General features: G+C 43.1%; 1 protein-coding gene across 4 annotated transcripts in view; it reads right to left on the reverse strand.

The window, feature by feature from the left end:
- Nucleotides 1-23,864, reverse strand: part of MYLK (myosin light chain kinase) — a 335,337-nt gene that overhangs the window by 231,337 nt on the left and 80,136 nt on the right. The window contains exon 1 of one of the 4 annotated variants that reach the window (XM_048869055.2): nt 14,227-14,305. The exons of the other annotated variants lie outside the window; for them this stretch is intronic. The gene's annotated coding sequence lies outside the window, so the exon portion shown is untranslated. Of the gene's footprint in view, nt 1-14,226; nt 14,306-23,864 lie in introns of those variants that run through there. 4 annotated transcript variants of the gene reach the window in all.

Genomic DNA, 23,864 nt, shown 5'->3' on the forward strand with positions numbered 1-23,864 from the left:
GGGACTATTTGTTTGGGACCTATGCTAAGAATGAAGCAATCCCTCAAAATCCCCAACCTCCTTCTAAATAAAGGAATTAAGAATGGCACTTTTAAAAGCACTTAAGTGATTTGGAACACAACTTTCACTGTCTTTCAATGGGTTTTATGCTCCTAAATCATTTAACTTTTTCTGAAAATCCCATCCTAGAGAACTCTATTTTTAGAGCACAGTTGGCATGCAAGGTACTCTACAGAAGGACAAGGTCCCTGCCCTAGAGAGCTAATCACCTAAATTTGTCAAAAGCAGACTAAGAGATGTGTATGATTGATTCCTGCATTGTTAATTCCAGAGTTTTTATACACAGACAGAGATGGGGGAGGCATGCATGAGCACTGCCCCAAACTGTATTCCAGGCCTGGTGTGGGCAGCAGGATGCTCATGCTGGCCACAGAGCGCCCTTTCTACACTGGGGCTGCAGCCGCCATGGTCACTTTGTCTGGGAGGGGACGGGGACACAGTCTGCAGAGAAAAGGGGATGGAAGAAGGCAGCCGAGGGAGCATTTATCGCAGTGCTCCAGAGCCTGCCAGAGTCACACACACACACACACACACAGCAGTGATGCGCGCTGGATCTGCCAGCCACAGCCCAGTCCCCTCAGTGCATGGTGGGAGGGGAGGGCAGCTGGGACTCCAGGGGCTCCCTCCCCCAGCTGGGTGCTCCTGCTCTCCCCCATCTCCAAGCACCACTTGGAGCACAGCCAGGCAAATTCCTTGACTGCATCCCAGTCCATAGCATCAGCAACAAGCCTATTTTTGCCTCATGGGAAAGGCCCGCTAGGTATGCACAAAGGACAATCTTCTCACTGAGGCAAGATGGGTTAGGTAATATCTTTTATTGGATCACCTTCTGTTGGTGAAAGACAAGCTTTTAAGCTACACAGAGCTTGTCTTCTTCATGTCTGGGGAAAGTACTTTTCCCAGACCTAAAGAAGAGCTCTGTGTAAACTCACAAGCTTGTCTCAAAACTGTTGAACTATCCTGTTTTGACATTTTCCAAATGAAAAGCTTTTTTTTGGTTCAAAATGATTTTTGTCTCTAAATGAAAGTTTTAGTAAAAAAATGTAAGAAAAAAAGATGAAAAAAGGTTGAAATCTAAACAAAGATTTTTGAAAAGATCAAAATGAAGCATTTCGTTTGAACCAATAGGAATTTTTTTTTCAGATTTTTGGTTTACTTTTTTGGGGGGTGGGGAGGGGGAAAGAGGACTGATTTGGGATAGGAAAATTGTTTCCCACCCCGCTCTAAGGCTCAGTACTGTTGAAAATCCTACCCTTATTATTATATATAATATCTTATCAAAACAAACATTCATTTAAATATTCAATAATAGCCTAAACATTTGGGAGCCTTCACAAGCCCACAACACAATTGGGCCATTAGGTATCTGGCCCAGCTCCTCACACTGTTTCTATAGAACTGGAAATTACTGTTTGTCAGAATATCAAGCGAATGTGTAGAGACCTGTCTATTTCTATGTTAAGACAATGCTTCTATATCTCTAAAACTAGGAGTCTTGACTCATAGTTACAAGACAGTGCTCAGTTCTGTTTAGTGGTATCTGGTAAACATGTCAAATAATTAAATTAAAACAAAAAACAAAGGGTGATTAAATAAGAAACATAAACCGTATTTGTGATTTCAAGTACATTGTAATTTAAGTACCACTAATAATCGGTAAATTCAAAAGTCAGAGCTATACTTATTAAGACCTCTACTCCCTCAAATACAGAAGTTAAACTCTGCCTAGGTTTGTATAGTCTATGCCCTGGTCTACACTAGGACTTTAGGTCAAATTTAGCAGCGTTAAATCGATGTAAACCTGCACCCGTCCACACAATGAAGCCCTTTATTTCGACTTAAAGGGCTCTTAAAAATCGATTTCCTTACTCCACCCCTGACAAGTGGATTAGCATGGCAAGCTGCAGGTGACCATGCAGAGCTCATCAGCACAGGTGACCATGATGGAGTCCCAGAATCGCAAAAGAGCTCCAGCATGGACCGAACGGGAGGTACGGGATCTGATCGCTGTTTGGGGAGAGGAATCCGTGCTATCAGAACTCCGTTCCAGTTTTCGAAATGCCAAAACCTTTGTGAAAATCTCCCAGGGCATGAAGGACAGAGGCCATAACAGGGACCTGAAGCAGTGCCGCGTGAAACTGAAGGAGCTGAGGCAAGCCTACCAGAAAACCAGAGAGGCGAACAGCCGCTCTGGGTCAGAGCCCCAAACATGCCGCTTCTATGATGAGCTGCATGCCATTTTAGGGGATTCACCCACCACTACCCCAGCCGTGTTGTTTGACTCCTTCAATGGAGATGGAGGCAATACGGAAGCAGGTTTTGGGGACGAAGAAGATGATGATGAGGAGGAGGTTGTAGATAGCTCACAGCAAGCAAGCGGAGAAACCGGTTTTCCCGACAGCCAGGAACTGTTTCTCACCCTAGACCTGGAGCCAGTACCCCCCGAACCCACCCAAGGCTGCCTCCTGGACCCAGCAGGCGGAGAAGGGACCTCTGGTGAGTGTACCTTTTAAAATACTATACATGGTTTAAAAGCAAGCATGTGAAAGGGTTACTTTGCCCTGGCATTTGCGGTTCTCCTAGATGTAGTCCTAAAGCCTTTGCAAAAGGTTTCTGGGGAGGGCAGCCTTATTGCGTCCTTCATGGTAGGACACTTTACCACTCCAGGCCAGTAACACGTACTCGGGAATCATTGTAGAACAAAGCATTGCAGTGTATGTTTGCTGGCATTCAAACAACATCCGTTCTTTATCTCTCTGTGTTATCCTCAGGAGAGTGAGATATAATTCATGGTCACCTGGTTGAAATAGAGTGCTTTTCTTCAGGGGACACTCAGAGGAGCCCATTCCTGCTGGGCTGTTTGCCTGTGGCTAAACAGAAATGTTCCCCGCTGTTAGCCACAGGGAGGGGGGAAGGTTGAGGGGGTAGTCACGCGGTGGGAGGAGGCAAAATGCGACCTTGTAACGAAAGCACATGTGCTATGTATGTAATGTTAACAGCAAGGTTTACCCTGAAAGAGTGTAGCCACTGTTTTATAAAATGTGTCTTTTTAAATACCGCTGTCCCTTTTTTTTTCTCCACCAGCTGCATGTGTTTCAATGATCACAGGATCTTCTCCTTCCCAGAGGCTAGTGAAGCTTAGAAAGAAAAAAAAACGCACTCGCGATGAAATGTTCTCCGAGCTCATGCTGTCCTCCCACACTGACAGAGCACAGACGAATGCGTGGAGGCAAATAATGTCAGAGTGCAGGAAAGCACAAAATGACCGGGAGGAGAGGTGGCGGGCTGAAGAGAGTAAGTGGCGGGCTGAAGACAGGGCTGAAGCTCAAATGTGGCGGCAGCGTGATGAGAGGAGGCAGGATTCAATGCTGAGGCTGCTGCAGGACCAAACCAGTATGCTCCAGTGTATGGTTGAGCTGCAGCAAAGGCAGCTGGAGCACAGACTGCCACTGCAGCCCCTCTGTAACCAACCGCCCTCCTCCCCAAGTTCCATAGCCTCCACACCCAGACGCCCAAGAACGCGGTGGGGGGGCCTCCGGCCAACCAGCCACTCCACCACAGAGGATTGCCCCAAAAAAAGAAGGCTGTCATTTAATAAATTTTAAAGTTGTAAACTTTTAAAGTGCTGTGCTTAAAGTGCTGTGTGGCATTTTCCTTCCCTCCTCCACCACCACTCCTGGGCTACCTTGGTAGTCATCCCCCTATTTGTGTGATGAATGAATAAAGAATGCATGAATGTGAAGCAACAATGACTTTATTGCCTCTGCAAGCGGTGATTGAAGGGAGGAGGGGCGGGTGGTTAGCTTACAGGGAAGTAGAGTGAACCAAGGGGCAGGGGGTTTCATCAAGGAGAAACAAACAGAACTTTCACACCGTAGCCTGGCCAGTCATGAAACTGGTTTTCAAAGCTTCTCTGATGCGTACCGCACCCTCCTGTGCTCTTCTAACCGCCCTGGTGTCTAGCTGCGCGTAACCAGCAGCCAGACGATTTGCCTCAACCTCCCACCCCGCCATAAACGTCTCCCCCTTACTCTCACAGATATTGTGGAGCACACAGCAAGCAGTAATAACAGTGGGAATATTGGTTTCGCTGAGGTCTAAGCGAGTCAGTAAACTGCGCCAGCGCGCCTTTAAACGTCCAAATGCACATTCTACCACCATTCTGCACTTGCTCAGCCTGTAGTTGAACAGCTCCTGACTACTGTCCAGGCTGCCTGTGTACGGCTTCATGAGCCATGGCATTAAGGGGTAGGCTGGGTCCCCAAGGATACATATAGGCATTTCAACATCCCCAACAGTTATTTTCTGGTCTGGGAATAAAGTCCCTTCCTGCAGCTTTTGAAACAGACCAGAGTTCCTGAAGATGCGAGCATCATGCACCTTTCCCGGCCATCCCACGTTGATGTTGGTGAAACGTCCCTTGTGATCCACCAGAGCTTGCAGCACTATCGAAAAGTACCCCTTGCGGTTTATGTACTCGGCGGCTTGGTGCTCCGGTGCCAAGATAGGGATATGGGTTCCGTCTATAGCCCCACCACAGTTAGGGAATCCCATTGCAGCAAAGCCATCCACTATGACCTGCACATTTCCCAGGGTCACTACCCTTGATATCAGCAGATCTTTGATTGCGTTGGCTACTTGCATCACAGCAGCCCCCACAGTAGATTTGCCCACTCCAAATTGATTCCCAACTGACCGGTAGCTGTCTGGTGTTGCAAGCTTCCACAGGGCTATCGCCACTCACTTCTCAACTGTGAGGGCTGCTCTCATCTTGGTATTCATGCGCCTCAGGGCAGGGGAAAGCAAGTCACAAAGTTCTATAAAAGTGCCCTTACGCATGCGAAAGTTTCGCAGCCACTGGGAATCGTCCCAGACCTGCAACACTATGCGGTCCCACCAGTCTGTGTTTGTTTCCCGAGCCCAGAATTGGCGTTCCACAGCATGAACCTGCCCCATTAGCACCATGATGCATGCATTGGCAGGGCCCATGCTTTCAGAGAAATCTGTGTCCATGTCCTGATCACTCACGGGACCGCGCTGACGTCGCCTCCTCGCCCGGTATCGCTTTGCCAGGTTCTGGTGCTGCATATACTGCTGGATAATGCGTGTGGTGTTTAATGTGCTCCTAATTGCCAAAGTGAGCTGAGCGGCCTCCATGCTTGCCTTGGTATGGCGTCCGCACAGAAAAAAGGCGCGGAACGATCGTCTGCCGTTGCTCTGATGGCGGGAGGGGCGACTGACGACACGGCTTACAGGGTTGGCTTCAGGGAGCTAAAATCAACAAAGGGGGTGTCTTTACATCAAGGAGTATTTCAGGCAGAACTTCACGGAGGGTTCCAATAAGAAATGGTGCACCTAAGTTATCGTTCTTATTGGAACAAGGAAGTTAGCCTGTCCTCTGATTGATACATGGCTAGATTTACCTCGCTGCACCTTCTCTGTGAGTGACTGCAGTGTGACCTAGAGGAGTGAGTCCCCTAGACAGGGGAGGAGGCAAATATGTACAAAACAAATCTGGTCTATTTCTTGTTTTGACCCACTCCATCTATCTTTTACATCTTTGGCTGGCAGCAGACGGTGCAGAAGGACTGCATGCCATCCACATCTCATGGCTGCTCGGCAGAAGATGGTACAGTACGACTGCTAGCCATCCTCATCTCTTGCCTGCCTGGCAGAAGATGGTACAATACGACTGCTAGCAATCCTCATCTCTTGCCTGCCTGGCAGAAGATGGTCCAGTACGACTGCTAGCAGTCCGTATCGCCTGCCCGCTCATCATAAGACGGTTCAATAGGACTGACTGCAGGACTAAAGAGAATGACCTGGTCAAGTCACTCCAAATTTAGTCCCTGCGCCCATGTCTGCCCAGGCGCTCCCAGCCGACGTGGCCAGGAGCACCTCGGACACGACGAGGACGACTACCAGTCGTATTGCACCGTCTGCTGCCAAAAGGCAATGGGTTGCTGCTACTGTGCAGCAAAGCCGTACCGCGTCTGCCAGCACCCAGGAGACATAGGGTGACGGTTACCTGAGCTGGCTCCATGCTTGCCATGGTATGGCGTCTGCACAGGTAACTCAGGAAAAAAGGCGCGAAATGATTGTCTGCCCTTGCTTTCACGGAGGGAGGGAGGGAACAGGGGCCTGACGATACGTACCCAGAACCACCCGCGACAATGTTTTAGCCCCATCAGAGTGCTCCATTGTGACTGCTCTGGACAGCACTCTCAGATGCCCGATTGTTTGCCGTTGCTCTGACGCCGGGAGGGGCGACTGAGGACACGGCTTACAGGGTTGGCTTCAGGGAGCTAAAATCAACAAAGGGGGTGGCTTTACATCAAGGAGTATTTCAGGCAGGACTTCACGGAGGGTTCCAATAAGAAATGGTGCACCTAAGTTATTGTCCTTATTGGAACAAGAAGGTTAGCCTGGCCTCTGATTGATACATGGCTAGATTTACCTCGCTGCACCTTCTCTGTGAGTGACTGCAGTGTGATCTAGAAGAATGAGTCCCCTAGACGGGGGGGGGGGGGAGCAAATGAGTACAAAACAAATCTGGTCTATTTCTTGTTTTGATCCACTCCATCTATCTTTTACATCTTTGGCTAGCAGCAGACGGTGCAGAAGGACTGCATGCCATCCACATCTCATGGCTGCTCGGCAGAAGATGGTACAGTACGACTGCTAGCAGTCCGTATCGCCTGCCCGCTCACCATAAGACGGTTCAATAGGACTGACTGCAGGACTAAAGAGAATGACCTGGTCAAGTCACTCCAAATTTAGTCCCTGCGCCCATGTTTGCCCAGGCGCTCCCAGCCGACGTGGCCAGGAGCACCTCGGACATGACGATGACGGCTACCAGTCGTACTGTACCGTCTGCTGCCACAAGGCAAGGGGTTGCTGCTACTGTGTAGCAATGCCGTACCGCGTCTGCCAGCACCCAGGAGACATAGGGTGACGGTTACCTGAGCGGGCTCCATGCTTGCAGTGGTATGGCGTCTGCACAGGTAACTCAGGAAAAAAGGCGCGAAATGATTGTCTGCCCTTGCTTTCACGGAGGGAGGGAGGGAACGGGGGCCTGACGATATGTACCCAGAACCACCCGCGACAATGTTTTAGCCCCATCAGGCATTGGGATCTCAACCCAGAATTCCAATGGGCAGCGGAGACTGCGGGAACTGTGAGATAGCTACCCACAGTGCAACGCTCCGGAAGTCGACTCTAGCCTCGGTACTGTGGAAGCGCTCCGCCGAGTTAATGCACTTAATGCACTTAGAGCATTTTCTGTGGGGACACACACACTCTAATATATAAAACCGATTTCTAAAAAACCGACTTCTATAAATTCGACCTGATTTCGTAGTGTAGACATACCCTATGTAGACCAAGCTGGATGAGAAAGCATCTCAGAGAGGTGATTAAGAAAAAGCAGAAAGCATACAGGGAGTGGAAGAAGGGAGGGATCAGCAAGGAAAGCTACCTTACTGAGGTCAGAACATGTAGGGATAAAGTGAGACAGGCTAAAAGTCAAGTAGAGTTGGACCTTGCAAAGGGAATTCAAACCAATAGTAAAAGGTTCTATAGCCATATAAATAAGAAGAAAACAAAGAAAGAAGAAGTGGGACCGCTAAATACTGAGGATGGAGTGGAGGTCAAGGATAATCTAGGCATGGCCCAATATCTAAACAAATACTTTGCCTCAATCTTTAATAAGACTAAAGAGGATCTATGGGATAATGGTAGCATGACAAATGGGAATGAGGATATGGAGGTACACATTACCATATTTGAGGTAGAAGCGAAACTCAAACAGCTTAATGGGACTAAATCGGGGGGCCCAGATAATCTTCATCCAAGAATATGAAAGGAATTGGCATATGAAATTGCAAGCCCATTAGCAAGAATTTTTAATGAATCTGTAAACTCAGGGGTTGTACCGTATGATTGGAGAATTGCTAACATAGTTCCTATTTTTAAGAAAGGGGAAAAAAGTGATCCGGATAATTATAGGCCTGTTAGTTTGACATCTGTAGTATGCAAGGTCTTGGAAAAAATTTTGAAGGAGAAGGTAGTTAAGGACATTAAAGTCAATGGTAAATGGGACAAAATACAACACGCTTTTACAAAAGGTAGATCGTGCCAAACCAACCTGATCTCCTTCTTTGAGAAAGTAACAGATTTTTTAGAGAAAGGAAACGCAGTGGATCTAATTTACCTAGATTTTAGTAAGGCATTTGATACCATGCCACATGGGGAATTATTAGTTAAATATAAGATGGGGATAAGATGGGGATCAATAGGAAAATGGAAAGGTGGATAAGGAAATGGTTAAAGGGGAGACCACAACGGGTCCTACTGAAAGGTGAACTGTCAGGCTGGAGGGAGGTTACCAGGGGAGTTCCTCAAGGATCGGTTTTGGGACCAATCTTATTTAATCTTTTTATTACTGACCTTGGCACAAACAGTGGGAGTGTGCTAATAAAGTTTGCGGATGATACAAATCTGGGAGGTATTGCCAATTTAGAGAAGGACAGGGATATCCTTCAGGAGGATCTGGATGGCCTTGTAAACTGGAGTAATAGTAATAGGATGAAATTTAATAGTGAGAAGTGTAAGGTCATGCATTTAGGGATTAATAACAAGAATTTTAGTTATAAGCTAGGGACGCATCAATTAGAAGTAACAGAGGAGGAAAAGGACCTTGGAGTATTGGTTGATCATAGGATGACTATGAGCCGCCAATGTGATATGGCCGTGAAAAAAGCTAATGCGGTCTTGGGATGCATCAGGAGAGGTATTTCCAGTAGGGATAAGGAGGTTTCAGTACCGTTATACAAGGCACTGGTGAGACCTCACCTGGAATACTGTGTGCAGTTCTGGTCTCCCATGTTTAAGAAGGATGAATTCAAACTAGAACAGGTACAGCTTGGTTTGTTTAGCCTAACTAAAAGAAGGTTGAGGGGAGATATGATTGCTTTCTATAAATATATCAGAGGGATAAATACCGGAGAGGGAGAGGAATTATTTAAGCTCAGTACCAATGTGGACACAAGAACAAATGGATATAAACTGGCCACCAGGAAATTTAGACTAGAAATTAGACGAAGGTTTCTAACCATCAGAGGAGTGAAGTTTTGGAATAGCCTTCCAAGGGAAGCAGTGGGGGCAAAAGATCTGTCTGGCTTTAAGATTAAACTCGATAAGTTTATGGAGGAGATGGTACAATGGGATAACATGGTTTTGGTAATTAAATATTCATGGTAAATAGGTCCAATGGCCTGTGATGGGATATTAGATGGGGTGGGATCCGAGTTACCCAGGAAAGAATTTTCTGTAGTATCTGGCTGATGAATCTTGCCCATATGCTCAGGGTTTAGCTGATTGCCATATTTGGGGTTGGGAAGGAATTTTCCTCCAGGGCAGATTGGAAGAGGCCCTAGAGGTTTTTTGCCTTCCTCTGTAGCATGGGGCACGGGTCACTTGCTGGAGGATTCTCTGCTCCTTGAAGTCTTTAAACTACGATTTGAGGACTTCAATAGCACAGATATAGGTGTGAGGTATTTTGCAGGAGTGGTGGGTGAAATTCTGTGGCCTGCGTTGTGCAGGAGGTCAGACTAGATGATCATAATGGTCCCTTCTGACCTAAATATCTATGAATCTATGAATCTATTCAGACTTATTTGTTGGAGTGCAAGCTAAATTAAAAGGATTAGAAAGTGAAATATGAAAGCAAGGGTAAGTGGCTAGTGGTGGAAGAACAGACTGAAGAAATGAGTCTTGAGAGAGACTGGAATGAGGCAACACATGCAATCACACTATTGAGGGTAAAAATTGAAAAGGCCGCAAGTCCTCGTGCTTACAAGCTACAATGCTTCAGAACTCAGCAGTTGTGGTTAGGAAGAACTATCCCTCAATCTACCAGCTAGGTTCGGTGCCTGCATATGTTAGATGAAGGGTGTTAAACCAAAATCTCCCTCGGTTTTGGCAATTATAAAATACCAGACAACACAGATGATTGATATGTTCTGGTGTGGCTGTGCTTATGTTCGTATATACATATGTGAAGATACTATAAAAGAACAGCATGCAACTTCTAACGCTGCAAAATGTCAGACTTACATATAAAGAGGAATTAAGATATTTCAGCTTTAATCATGGTATAAGATTAACTACACTACAACTTCAGCCATCATTTATACCAGAATAAATCCTGGGAGTAAATCCTGTCATTGCAATGCACTTATTCAGAATATGCACTAATTCAAATGAGAGCAAAATATGGATCTATACTTTCAATATAAGCAATTCTTTAAAACACAGCTTCTTAACAGTTCTTAGGGATGGGGGAATCCTTAATAGATCAAGTAGGAAATGTGAAGGTGTAAGATCTGGTTATATATCCTGCAGGTTTTGACCATTATTATTCCACACTAATAAGATGAGCCACAACTGGTATCTAATGAGTGGGAGTTTAGCTTTTACATAGGGTGACCAGACAGGAAGTGTGAAAAATCAGGACAGGGGGTGGGGGGTAATAGGCGCCTATATAAGACACAGCCCACACAGCACACGGTCAAACTGTGGAACTCCTTGCTTGAGGAGGTTGTGAAGGATAGGACTATAACAGGGTTTAAAAGAGAACTGGATAAATTCATGGAGGTTAAGTTCATTAATGGCTATTAACCAGGATAGGTAAGGAATGGTGTCCCTAGCCTCTGTTTGTCAGAGGGTGGAGATGGATGGCAGGCGAGAGATCACTCAATCATTACCTGTTAGGTTCACTTCCTCTGGGGCACCTGGCATTGGCCACTGTCGGTAGACAGGATACTGGGCTGGATGGACCTTTGGTCTGACCCAGTATGGCCATTCTTATGTAGCCCCAAATATCGGGACTGTCCCTATAAAAGCAGAACATCTGGTCACCCTACTATTACATGAAACTGGTGATTTTCCAAGTTGTGAGTAAGCAACTAAATTGAGTCTGCAGTGCTGCAAAGAAAAAACTCAAAGGCTTATCCAAGAAAACAGATTATACTTAAGGGCCAGATTCTACCACCGTTACTCAGAGAGGAAGTCCTTACTCCATGAATAGTCAATGGGACTATTATTGGACTACGGTTGTGCTCATCCTGAGTAAATTAGCAGGATAGGGTATTCAACCCCTAACACACTGAAGACCAAGTTTTAGTCCTGCTATCTTTGGTGAAGTGGTTTTCTTTCACAAAACTGGTTCTTTAACACTAGCTTTTCCTTCCTGAGAAGGATACAAAAACAGACCAGATACTAAGTTTTCAGTAGAGAACCTGTGAACTCTTTGGAAGGGTTCATTGTTTGGACAAAGATTAAGATCTATTATTAGAATGTCTTCTACATCAAAGGAGTTGGGGGCAGAAAAAACCTAATAGGCCAAATTCATCCCTAGTGTAACTCTAGTGAAGAAAGTGGAGTTACACCTGCATAAATTTGGTCCATGAGGTCTAGTCTATTCCCTCATCACACCAGTATTCATAATGTTGTATTCTCCACTGCTCTTCCCTGTGTAAAATGACAGTTCTGCAGAGCAGGTTTGCAAAAGCAGACTTTGTTGTAACCTAAGGGCCCAATCTTGCAAGGTGCTGAGTTCTATGTCAGGCCTTAAGTGCAAGACAAGATGGTCTACAGAGAAAAGAAAGAGAAAGCGGTCATCACTAGCATAATTTTAAAGTCATATATCTTGTCTGAATAGTGAAACACTACTAGCTTGTGCCATCCATATCTAGAGTGCTTTGTGGGCATCAGCATACAATATTCAGTTAGGTGCTAGTTTTGTATTTGTTATTCCTCATTTCATTTTCTTGATTGTCCTAAATCCTGTTTTGTGTTGTTCATCCACCATTTCCTTCCCATCATCCTCTTTCCTAGTATTTTTTTTAATCTCTTTTTTCTCCAGATGATCTTCCCTTCTCAACATACACCCATCTCCCATTGATTTCCAACTCCATGGAGTGCTTCTGAAAGATCCAGCCTAAAATCCACCTTTACCCAAAAATGAAACAAAAGTAATTAGCAAAGTTGATCAATCAATTAGGCCACTAATCAACTGGAAAGTCTATCGAGCATCAACATAGGCCAATAACATACACAAGGCCATTTTTATAGCACTAGCATGCTAGTTGGACAGTACGAGTAAAGCCCCAGTCCTGAAGATATTACAGTCTATTTGCCTAGACAGCTATATACAAGGGCAAAATCTGACCCTAAATATCAACCTCACAATGCGCAGAAAGCGTGCATAATCAAAAATTATATCAGAAATAAACAATGTTTAAAAAAATTAATCCAATTCCTCTCTAACACACACCAGTATATATCCAAAGTAGAGCTGGATGAATAACTGATTTTTTGGTTCATTCGTAGTTCTGAAAAAATGGGGGAAAAAATGGTTCAGGTCAAACCGAAAATGAATTTTTTGGGGAATTCTCTGCTAACAGGAAGTTGAAAAAAAATCATTTAGGGGGAAATGAAACTGAGGTGGTGGTTGTACCCTTTCACCCTGAGATGTGGGAAACCCAGGTTCAAATCCCCCCCCTGGAGCAAGGATTTCAACTTGGGTCTGCCCCTTCCCATACAAATGCCCTAATCACCAGGCTATACAATATTCTGGGTTGAGTCTCTCTCAATATCTCCTCTTGAAACTGTTCCACTTTGTGTAAATAAATATTCATTGGAGCAGGACTTGAATTTGTGTCTCCTATATTCCAGGTGAGTGGCCTAATCACCAGCAACACACAGCCCCCCCCCACCCCACCCCCGACCCTCCAATGATTACTCATGTATTTTATAGTATTCAAATATTTTGAGTAGCCCCTGGGACTACTTTATGTGAACAAAATGCTTCAGAAGCAATTGTTTCCACATGGGCATAACATACTGCTGTGTGCAAAACATAAGCCGAGATGAATGAAAACCACTCCATACATAGATGATCTTCAGATGAAAGACTCTGAAGGGAACTGATCAGAATCCATAAGGGTATCTTACCACTGATTTCAATGGCCTTTGGATCAGGCCCTAGGAGGGTTTTTAAGATATTAATAAAAACAGAACAAAAAAGCATAAGAACCATTCTTACCCTCACCTTTGCAGATTTAGTGTATCTTGGTGCAGTGCCAAATAAAATCAACAGGTTAATGCTAAATATCATGGTGTTAGTGTGAACCACTGAATAAAGTAAAAGCTATTTTTATGCTTTAGCACACATCTGGTCTAAAAATAAAAAGTGGTTTGAAGTTTTTCTAAATGCAGTGTTTAAAGGGGCTAAGACTGTGTTCCCCAAAGACTTATGAACTTGTAAATTAGCACAAGCAATTTTAGAGCAACATAAGCCTCTAATCACTCACATTTAGAGGTTTGACTTTAGTGAGCTTTGCATTTTAAAGCCTTTTCTAGTGGCCAATTATGAAATCTTTTTGCCTAGCAAATACTCAATGATGAAGTTCCCCAAAAAATAATTTCACACTGTAGGTGTTCTTGGAATTGCTCTGAAAATAGCATTTCCATGATGCTTTTACACAAATGCAATCAGAGACCAAATCAGCTTGCCCAGTATTAGTTAGAATTTGGCAAGCAGAACAAGTCTGAACAAATGCAATCGAGATCCTTGCGTGCTATGATTTTATTTATACTTTTATTTAAGCAACTTTCTAGAATGGCAGATTATCCCCAAAATCTTTTTCTTAAAAGTATGGCAAGCTTGCTGCTAAATAGGATTTCAGGGATTCTAGATGGATTGTGACCATTTCGTTTCACCTGGCTTTCACAGATAGATTACAGTCTTTAAAACAAAATCTGCTGGAACTAAAAGTTGCAATATGTACTATATAATACAAAAATAAACCAGCATAGAAACTCTGGTGTGTAGTGTAATGATGCAGCTAGACAGCATTTCTATTCTAGATTTTTTATTCTTAATCCTTTCTAAAAAGCACACAAATCCTTACAAATTCTCACAGTGTGCACTGTAATCTCTTTAATACCAAGGCGGACGAATGTGTTTCAAGCATTTTCTGCTGGGAACAAATCTCTCTCACTCAATATTCTGCTTAGAAAAATAAACCAAGAAAAGCAAATGCTAAGAAACCTAGCCAGTAGTCTCTCTCTCCTACATATTTTATATAAGTAAATACTTACCAACAGCTTCCTACATAGCCATTTAATTACACTAATTTCCTTTTCCCAGGTCCGTCCTCTGAGTCAGAAGTGAAATGAGAGAAGGAGAGTGTGCATATGAGAGACAGAGAGAGAGAGAGAGAGAGAAAGAGGAAATCAGAGCCTGCAAATTAACTTCACTCACTGATGTTGCAACTCCACACTTAGGCACACATTTTACTGGGTCCAGCCATTCTGTTTTTTTAACCCAGGTGCCCTCAGAAACCTTTGAACCACCACTGCTGAAATCTGCATAGAATTTTTATTGAGTCCCTTAAAGAGTGGAGTGAGAGGATTAGTCCAGTGGTTAGAACATTTGCTTGTGACCTAGTTCAATTCCTTGCTTTACAAACGACTGACTGTGTGTCACCTTAGGTAAGCCTCTTTCTGTGCCTCAGTTCCCCAACTGTAAAATGCATGTGATACTTTCCTACCACACAGGAGTGTTGCAAGGATAACTACATTAAAGACTGTAAGGCGCTCAGATGCTTCGGGTGGGGAGGGGTGTGTAAGTACCATACACTGAGTGAAAGGTACACAGATGGCCAGAAGTTCACAATTAGCTACTTCTCACTTTAAAAAAAACCCATGAAGGTTATTTGTAAAAAAAAGTGTGTCTGTCTTTCAAAACACATCCTCTAAATTCATTCTTTACCTTCACTGAATTCAGTGGAGTGCCACTAGGGTTAAATTTGGCCCACTGTGTTTAATAATTCAGTATTTTGGAGTGCCTTTCCATCTGCAAGGGCTGGCTATACAGGCTGTATGGATGCCTTACTCAACAAAACCAATTTTAGCGCACCTTCTTCTTTCAGATCCTAGCTTTATCCCGAAGGCTAAGATGCACGGACAACTTTTCCTCTGCACACACAATTCTACAAGTGTGCACACAAAACCTACAACACTGCACAAGCCAGTACTTACACCCATATGGCTTGTGATGGTCTAGTCCTACACAACCTCCAAAGGCGTAAGGGGGGCACAAGTGACTCCCTTACTCAGGCTACTAGTAGCTGAACAAGGGGAAGTTGGAGCCATACAGCCACTACCTTCTTCTCATGAGGATGTGGGTGGAGAAGGTGGGAACCGGGCGAAGCCTTGGTTCATGCCTCCAATACCCTGGAAGATACCAGTGCCAGCATACTGGGAGATGCGTGCTGTTTTGGGTAGGGGTCCAGTACTGTTTCGTTCCACCCTGGAGCAACAGGGAGCCTGGAAGGCAGACTGGGAGTCTGAGTTAGATTTACTTTTTATAGCAGCACAACTACACACGGCTGCTTGCGGAGAACAGACTGTAAAGTGGCAATTTCGCCCATGATGAGCTGTTTGCTCACAAAAAATACCCATCTGTGCAGGTAAGTGTAGATGTTTTACAGGTATAATTTAGGAACCCAAATTTGAGAACTGACTCTTTTCCTTACACATGTCTTGCTATGTGATAGTCACTTCTGGATTTATATTATATATAATCATTTTCATGAAGGCAAAGTCAGGAAGAAAAAGCCCTATCCAACAATCCAGACTTTGGAGGATCAGATTTCCAAGATGTCTTCAACCTGACCTCCAAGGATCCGATCTTTTTCCCAGTGAAGTTCTATAGCACTGTAATTCACTCCAGGGGTGAACAAAATGAGATGCCAAATTTGAATGCCCAAGCCTTTGATACAAAGATTTTGTAAGCTTAATTTTTTGGCAACACTGTGTGTGTGAAACCCTGGATGTGGTCCCACAAACTATACTTGCCTATCTGCCCAAACAAATGTGCAAAACCAGTTTGTGTCCCCCTCACACAAATGAGTGTGTAGAAACTCAATGCAGATTACAAGATGGGTACCAAATGCTTTTCTAAAAGGACCATGTTTTCCCAGAATTAAGTCATAGAATCATAGAATATAAGAGTTGGAAGGGACCCCAGAAGGTCATCTAGTCCAACCCCCTGCTCGAGTCCTTTCCTAAAATCCAGTGAATCATCACGTTGGATTCTACAGTCAACAAGCGTCCCATGGCCCTTCACTTCAGTGGGAACTCTGCTTGTGTATAGGAGAGAGAGCAGAGTGATGCTATAAACGGCTTTGGTTTCTCATTTTAAGAGAATACCACTGCGGCCTCTAAGTGTAATTAAAAGGCAACAATGTTCTACTAAGTGCCATCATTCCACTGAAATGCTGCCACTTCAAAAGGAGATATCTATGGAGCAGCACAGAAGTTTTGTGTCAAATACCAGGCATATTAGGTGGCAGTTATTAGGAACCTTTTGAGGCTGAAAGATTGCTCCCTCCATCCTCTGGAGAGCTAAACAGCCAGCCTTTCCTCTCCCAAATCCTTTCTTAGCACACCTCTTACATGCAGCGTCCCTCTGCTAATCAGATGTGTGTTTGATTCCCGGCTCTGTGACATACTTCCTATGTAACCTTTGGCAAGTCACTTCAACTCTGTGATCATCTATAAAACGGGGATAAGTCTATTTACGTACTTCCCAGGCACGTTTTGAGACTTAATTTCATTATTTTTTTTGTTAAGTGTTCCAAATCCAGGGCTGACTGCTACAGAAATTTCTCTAAATAAATACAACCAAGCTCTAGGAGGCAGAGCACACTTCATAAATTAACAACATTTAACTCTTAGGTAGAGCTGTTTACCCACAGACCTGAAAGCATTCTACAAAAGTAGATAAGCATCATTTTCCTCACTGTATGGGCTTGGGAACGAAGGCACAGAGACATGAAGCGTGTTCCCCATCTTCACACAACAGCTCAGTGGCAGCGCTGAAAATCTAACCCTCTATTCAATAAAACTTGTATCTTTATCCCATTTGAATTAATATTTTAACACAAACTGCTATCTAGATACATTAACTCCTCTCTGTTCTGCCACCACATGGCTACGTGAGGAATTTCACTGACAATGTGCAGCAGCAGGAGTCAAGATGATGAAAACTAATAAGTATAAGGCTTTATAATAGATACTAAGGCAAAGAAAGTCATTCCCCATGGACAGATCCTTCCATTTGTCCCTCTCAACATTAAACAACTATTGAGGGTGTATATTTTTCATAGGTATTTTCAATTTCAGCCACCAGCAACCACTGCCTGCAACCTCCCCCAATTTGTTAACAATGCTACTTTTTTAGGACACTCTTAGGCCTCACTTCTACAAAGATTTATGCAATGTTTAACTTTACATGAGGTGAGTAGCCCTGGTGACGTCATTGGGACTACTGATAGCTTGTAATTTAAGCATGGGCATAAGACTCTACAGGATTGAGGCTTTAATTGTTTATTGCTATATTAACTACACAAGGTTTCAGTGGAAGGGAAAGACATACAAAATAAACACACATACAGGGAGATATGTATATATATATTATTTAATTGTTATATACAACCATTCTACATAATATAACTATTTTAATCAGTGTAAAAAATTAAATTTGAAAAAAAATGCAAGTTTAAAGGTATGCGTCTTTAAAAAAGGCTGAAATTGTATTTTAAAAGAATGCAACAACCTCTGAAGATTCAGAACCTCCTTGAATGTTTAATCTGAAACATCAGATTAGGAAGCAGTAAATCCATCTTCTTCACAGCTGTTATTTTAGAAGAAAAATGAGCAAGTGAATGTGAAGTGCACTGGGCAGGTTCTATGGGGTGTCTGTACCTAAGAGCTATTTTATAGCAGCAAATTGAAGCCAGAGGGAAACCCAGCTGGCAAACAGAATACAAGGTGAGGCTTTTCTTTAAGATTCCAATATGCTTTCCTGTAGGACTGTGATGGGATTCAAACTGGATCACAAGCATGTGTTATGGTTCAAGTTCATTAACAATATATATACAAAAAGAAGAGGCTTCTATTGAAAGGTTTTCCATGTACTAAATGACAGGACTCCCCTCTTGACACATTATAGAATTCCCTTCACAGGTTTCTATAATTTCCGGAGCTCAATCCAAACATCTCAATCTGTGGAAAGCTTTGGAATTACAATCTGGATCTGGGTCTCAATTTCACCACTGGGAGCTAACTATCGTCAGCCAAACTTCAGGCCCAAACCTCTAATAATTTCTTTCTCGTTCCTTATATAGGGACTGAAGGATTCTTGTAAACACAAAGCCAGCATTTCTTAGGGTGACTGGTGTGTTCTCCCATTCTTCATACTTTTCATTTTCACCAATAATCCTTTGTACTTAATATGTACTTTACATCTGAAGCCTTCATATGCTTTACAAACACAAACAGGACATTTGGATGCAGGGGGCTGCTTGCAGTTGAATTTCTTCCAGAAACATGCACGAGCCACAAAAATCAGATATAGGGCCAGACTTCCACAAAATCTATGTGATTACCTGACTCTGGGGTTTTGTCCAAGTCCATCTCTAATATATAGAGGAGTACAACACACTCTGCTAATTAATCTCTGCAACTAAGGAAACAATTTCCCAGTGCTGTCCAGATGGTCAGATAGTACAATGATGAACATGACATAGAAACCCTGGAGGACACAATTGATAGATTAGATTATACACAGGATGTTCCAGGTCAATTTTGCACAGCTGTTGAGCGTATCCAGAATGTTTGCTTTGCTCATCTCCTGTCCATATGCCCTAAGCCAGTCACAACAGATCAAATCTATAGTTAGAAATCTCAGGTGCATGTGGGAGTCAGGAACCTTGTTGAAACATTTGGAGGCCCATGGCACAGGATTCTACCGTGGCTTCCGCTGCCAAGAGCCCCATTTACAGCCTTGTAATGTATGTAGGGCTAGGATAAGTCAATACAAGCAGATAACAGCATGATACAAGTATTCCATGCACAAACTCAGATTTGCAGCCAAGGTTCCGGCTTCAAGCCTTAGAGCTCACCTAACCTAAGCCCCATAAACTGCTTTAATAATAGCAGTACTTAGCATTTAAATAGCACCTTCCAACTGAGTATCTTAAAGCCTTATACACACATTAATGGACTATGACTCACAGCACCTCTGTGAGAGGAAGGATAGTTGAGCGTTTGGGGGTTGACCTGGGTTCAATTCCCTGCTCCACTACAGAGTTCCTATGTGACACTGGGTGACCCACTTTGTCTCTCTGTGCCTCAGTTCCCCAAATGAGGAACCTTCCTACTCATCAGGGTTATTGAAAAAGCAACTATGAGATGCTCAGACACTTTAGTAATGGGTGCCAGAAGTACCCAAGATACATTGAAATAGGCATAGACAGAGAATAAGCCACTTGACAGATGTGGAAATTGAAGTACAAAGTTGCTAAGTGACTTGCCTAAGGATCAACATCAGATCTTAGATTATAAGAAGCTGTTTTCCTTACATTCAATTCTGTACTCTAACGACCCAACATGTTGGAAAAGGTTACTAAAATCTTGATTTAAAAACAAACCAAAAAAAGCAACATGTCTGACTGATTATCCATGGCTGCTGTACCTGTGTGAAGTTATTCTTAATCTCAAACTGAACCTTTTGAAATCTCTAAAGAGGAATCTGTCCCCATAGAGAAACTCAACATGGGGTTCTTGCATAGTCCATGGATTTGACTGGAGTTTGTCTTGAGTGGCTGAGCAGAACAGAAGAGTAAAAGAACACTCCTCACAATGCAAATAGATTAACACTGCGCTTTCCCTCTCTTTCCCCCTCAGAATGGGGTCAGGGAGGAGAAAGACCTGCTTTCTTTCACAGTCATGCAGCATGTGTCAGGCTTCAAACAGTAACATTTCCTGCTAGTTATAGGTAAGGCTACATTTTAGTCATGGGTATTTTTAGTAAAAGTCATGGACAGGTCATGGGCAGTAAACAAAAATTCGCGGCCTGTGACCTGTCCATGACTTTTACTATATACCCCTGACTAAAACTTGCGGGATGCGGCAGCCCTGGGGGAGCCAGGGGTGCTGGGGATGGGGAATGCAGCCCGGGGGGCGCCGTGTGTGCTTGGGAGTAGTGGGAGGGAGCGCCGCAGGTGCTGGGGAGGGGAGTTGTGTCCCAGGGAGCCAACCTGTGATAAGCTGTTCTGATTCTATCCATAGAGGGACATAGTACACATACGTCCTAGCTTCTTTGTTACAATAGTGTTATACAACTTCAGAAAGTGTTCTTTAGGCATATAATCACCACACTACCTCTCTAAGGTGGTTAAGTCAGCAGGGCTTGGAAAAAATCCACTCACCCACACATGGCAAATAAGAGCCTTCTCTCGTCAACTTCCATCACTTTCTGGAGAAACAAGCTCTCATTATGGAGTAGTGGTAGCCACTCCATAGTTAACATTGACGCCAGCATGCCATTATTAGCCCAGTTTTCAACATGATCACATCTCCCAAAACACAAGCCTCAATCCCCTCAAAAGAAAATATTACTCTGCCCATCCAAACCTAACATCACCTCCTAATAAAAACAGGAGATGTACATGAAAAGCTCAAAATAAGAAGTTATAAGGAGACTACCTTTGGAAATGGACCCCTTGAAAAAGAAATGGGATTTTAGTTTCTTCTGGTAAATTTTTTAGTTTGATCTTTACCTTTTATTTCCATAAATATATGTGCTATCTTTCAAATTGCAGGGTACATAACGGCAAGTGTATTCTTCCACCCTGACAAGTAGATTTAATCCTACAGAAAGTAGGTGTAGAACAATTTTTCCAAGCTCCACATATTTTCCCCATTTTACATCTGGGAAAGATAGATACAGAGAGGTTAATGACTTGCCCAACGTTGCCCAGCAAGACAGAATATTGGAATTTAGGAGTTCCTGGCCCCAGTTCCATGCCTAACTCTCTAGACTATGCTGCCTCTCTGTAGCACTTTGATAGTCATTTTGCAATGCTGCTAAGAAATATATTCTAGGCTTCCTTTAGAATTGTTCTTGCTTTACCTTTTGATCTAAGCAATCTATAAAATTTAAAAATACAAACATTGCACCTCTTCTGCATCGCCATAACAACAAACTGAATATTAAGCTTAACAGGGAACTTTTGATAAGAAACCGCCTGAGGATTTTTGAACTATTGAAAACAAATATGATGGAAGTTGTGATTGTCTTTAATGACCTGCTTCAGTTTTAACAAGCTGTGCCAGCAAGGCATCCAGTTGATAAGGCAGGAAAACTGTCAACAGCCATGGAGTCTGATGCGGATCAGACTCCCATGTTACTCAGCTTCCTTTGATAAATCATTTTAGGAGGGTTGCCTTTCCTGAGTTTATATTCCACAATTCCCCTTATGATATACTGCAAGAAGGAATGGAGAGAAAGAATCGGAGGAAGAATGTGCCTAGCAGTACCCTTATCTGATCCACAAATCTTTTACTGTAACAAAACCTAAGGTTACCAGATTTTAGGCTGTTTATGGCAGAAAAGATTAGTACAAACTAACTAAGATTAACACTAGCTAACATCCTCAGAAGGTCATTGATCTTTCAGCTCTCAGAACAGCACAAGTTGTCCCAGCCAGAAGCCCAAGTACAAGCATTGCTGATCCAGGATATAGCTTTGAGGCAGAGGGTTAAAATGCTAGAACAGAGACTTACACCCTAAACAAAATGAAACCTAATCCAGATGTTTCCAGTAAAGCCATAAATTAGATTTAGGATAGTAGACTGCATTGTGGCTCAGAGATACCATTATCATAAGGCCCCTTGCACATTCGGACTACTAATGTGACAAGATGCATTTTATCAAGGAAAAGACAGGATACGTTACTAAACCTCCTCCTTTTGTTCTGGTGAACTCATGGATTTAGATATGTGAGGGTGATAAAGGAGGCAGGGATACATTCTGGAATGCTGAATTTATGTTGTTTGCAGCTTCTTATCTGAACAGCTAAACAGATTTTGTCTTCAAACTCTGGATACAGATTAACTTTAGTTTCCATGTTTCACAAACTACAAACCAACAGTGTCTTTTCTTGGTTCTGCTGCAAGTGGTCAATTCCTATTGCCCACTTCCAAACTGCTAGGACTATAATGCTTCATAAAAGGTGGGTCAAGGAAACATTTTCTTTGGTTACCATCGGCCTGGGATTTGTGGCTGCTTCAAGTTTTGGTTTCAAAGACAGACAAGAGACTCAAAGGGAAACAGAGTCAAGTCTGCCAAGTTCCTTCCAGTTTTGGGAAAAAAGCCACAAATTTTACACAGTTCATATTCAACCCACAAAGGGGCTCTAGTCTGTAAACGAGACCAAATCATTGGAAAGGCCCCCACCGTCTTCTATGCAAGATGGACTGGGCCCTGAGTAAATGTCACCAGCTTTGGGGTCATGCTGTGAATATTTAAGACAAAAGGAATTACGTTCTTGATTTAAAGAGAGTCACTGGTACTTTGTCCAGAGCTGTGTTGTGTAACGCTGAATTTGGCACTGACTTACATTCTATGCAATCTCATTATCTGTCCGCACAAGAATAAGCCCATAAGCTCTTGCTGCCAGTGTATTTTTCCTGGGCACAACAATTGTGCACATGTATGCAAACCAAATATGCATTCCTACTCCAGGGCAAACAGTGATCATTTATTCTTTGTCAAACCCTGACAGCATGCCAGGAGCTATAAAATATATAGAAACAGTCCCTGCCTGAAGAGTTTACAAGTTAGATCTACGTCTTGTATCCCAGCAGGTGTTCATGTAATTGTTCATCAGAGCTTTTAACAGTCACAGATTTTTTTTAAAAAAACAGTGAATAAGTAATCTGCAGAACTCATTGCCACAAAACACCATTGAGGCCAAGCAATTAGTAGGATTCAAAGAGACATGATAGGAACTTTCATAGCTATTTTAGCTAAGAAACATTTATTAAGGATATAAACTCTCATGCTCTAGGGCATAAATCAACCATTGTTAGGAGGGCAAACTGGCCTCTGGTTGATTGTCTCAACCCTGTCCATAACCCTGCAGGTGTCTCAGGCAGCAGGACACTTCCCTTGTGGTCTATTTTTTTCTTCCTGAGACTAGGCAAAGTGTAAGGAGCTCCCTTCAAGCCTGAAGGCTTCAGAAGAGCCACCCCAAAGAGCCACGTAGCTCCAAAACCACAACCTGAATAGCACCAATTTAAACCAAATTTTCAAACCATTAAACATGAGCTTGTGACTATGTACCTGTTCTTATCTGGAAAAGATAAATCACTTCTTTCCTCTTCCTGCCTGGATTTACCTTCTCTTTAGGGATCAGACAAAGCCAAGTCATCTGACTGCTTACAATACAATGCATTAAACCTAGACTATAGACTCCCACAGACAAAGCACACCAGGTCTAGGTCAGGAGGAAGAGTATTACCCTGCAGAGAACACAGACTTAATTATGGAAAGGCAGCAGCCATCTTAAAGTGGACTATTCATCATATGAAAAGCCCCACAGAATGCCAATATAGAACACACAAGACATTAACAATGTCAGTGCTTTGCTATAATGAGGAAAATTGGAGGAATTTCTTCTAATCCTGTTTAGACCCAAGCTCTCAAAGCATCCATTCCACAAACAACTCAACACAGGTTTCACTTCAGGCTGGAGGAAAGAGGTAGGACTGACACATACACAAACAAATCTGTGCCTTTAATACATTTGCTATTTCACATGCTGGTACAGTCAAATATTTTACTGCATTAAAAAGTTGGTTTACGTAACTTAACATTGTATTTG

The sequence above is a fragment of the Caretta caretta genome, chromosome 11 (genome assembly GCF_965140235.1).
Source record: "Caretta caretta isolate rCarCar2 chromosome 11, rCarCar1.hap1, whole genome shotgun sequence".
NCBI lineage: Eukaryota > Metazoa > Chordata > Testudines > Cheloniidae > Caretta > Caretta caretta.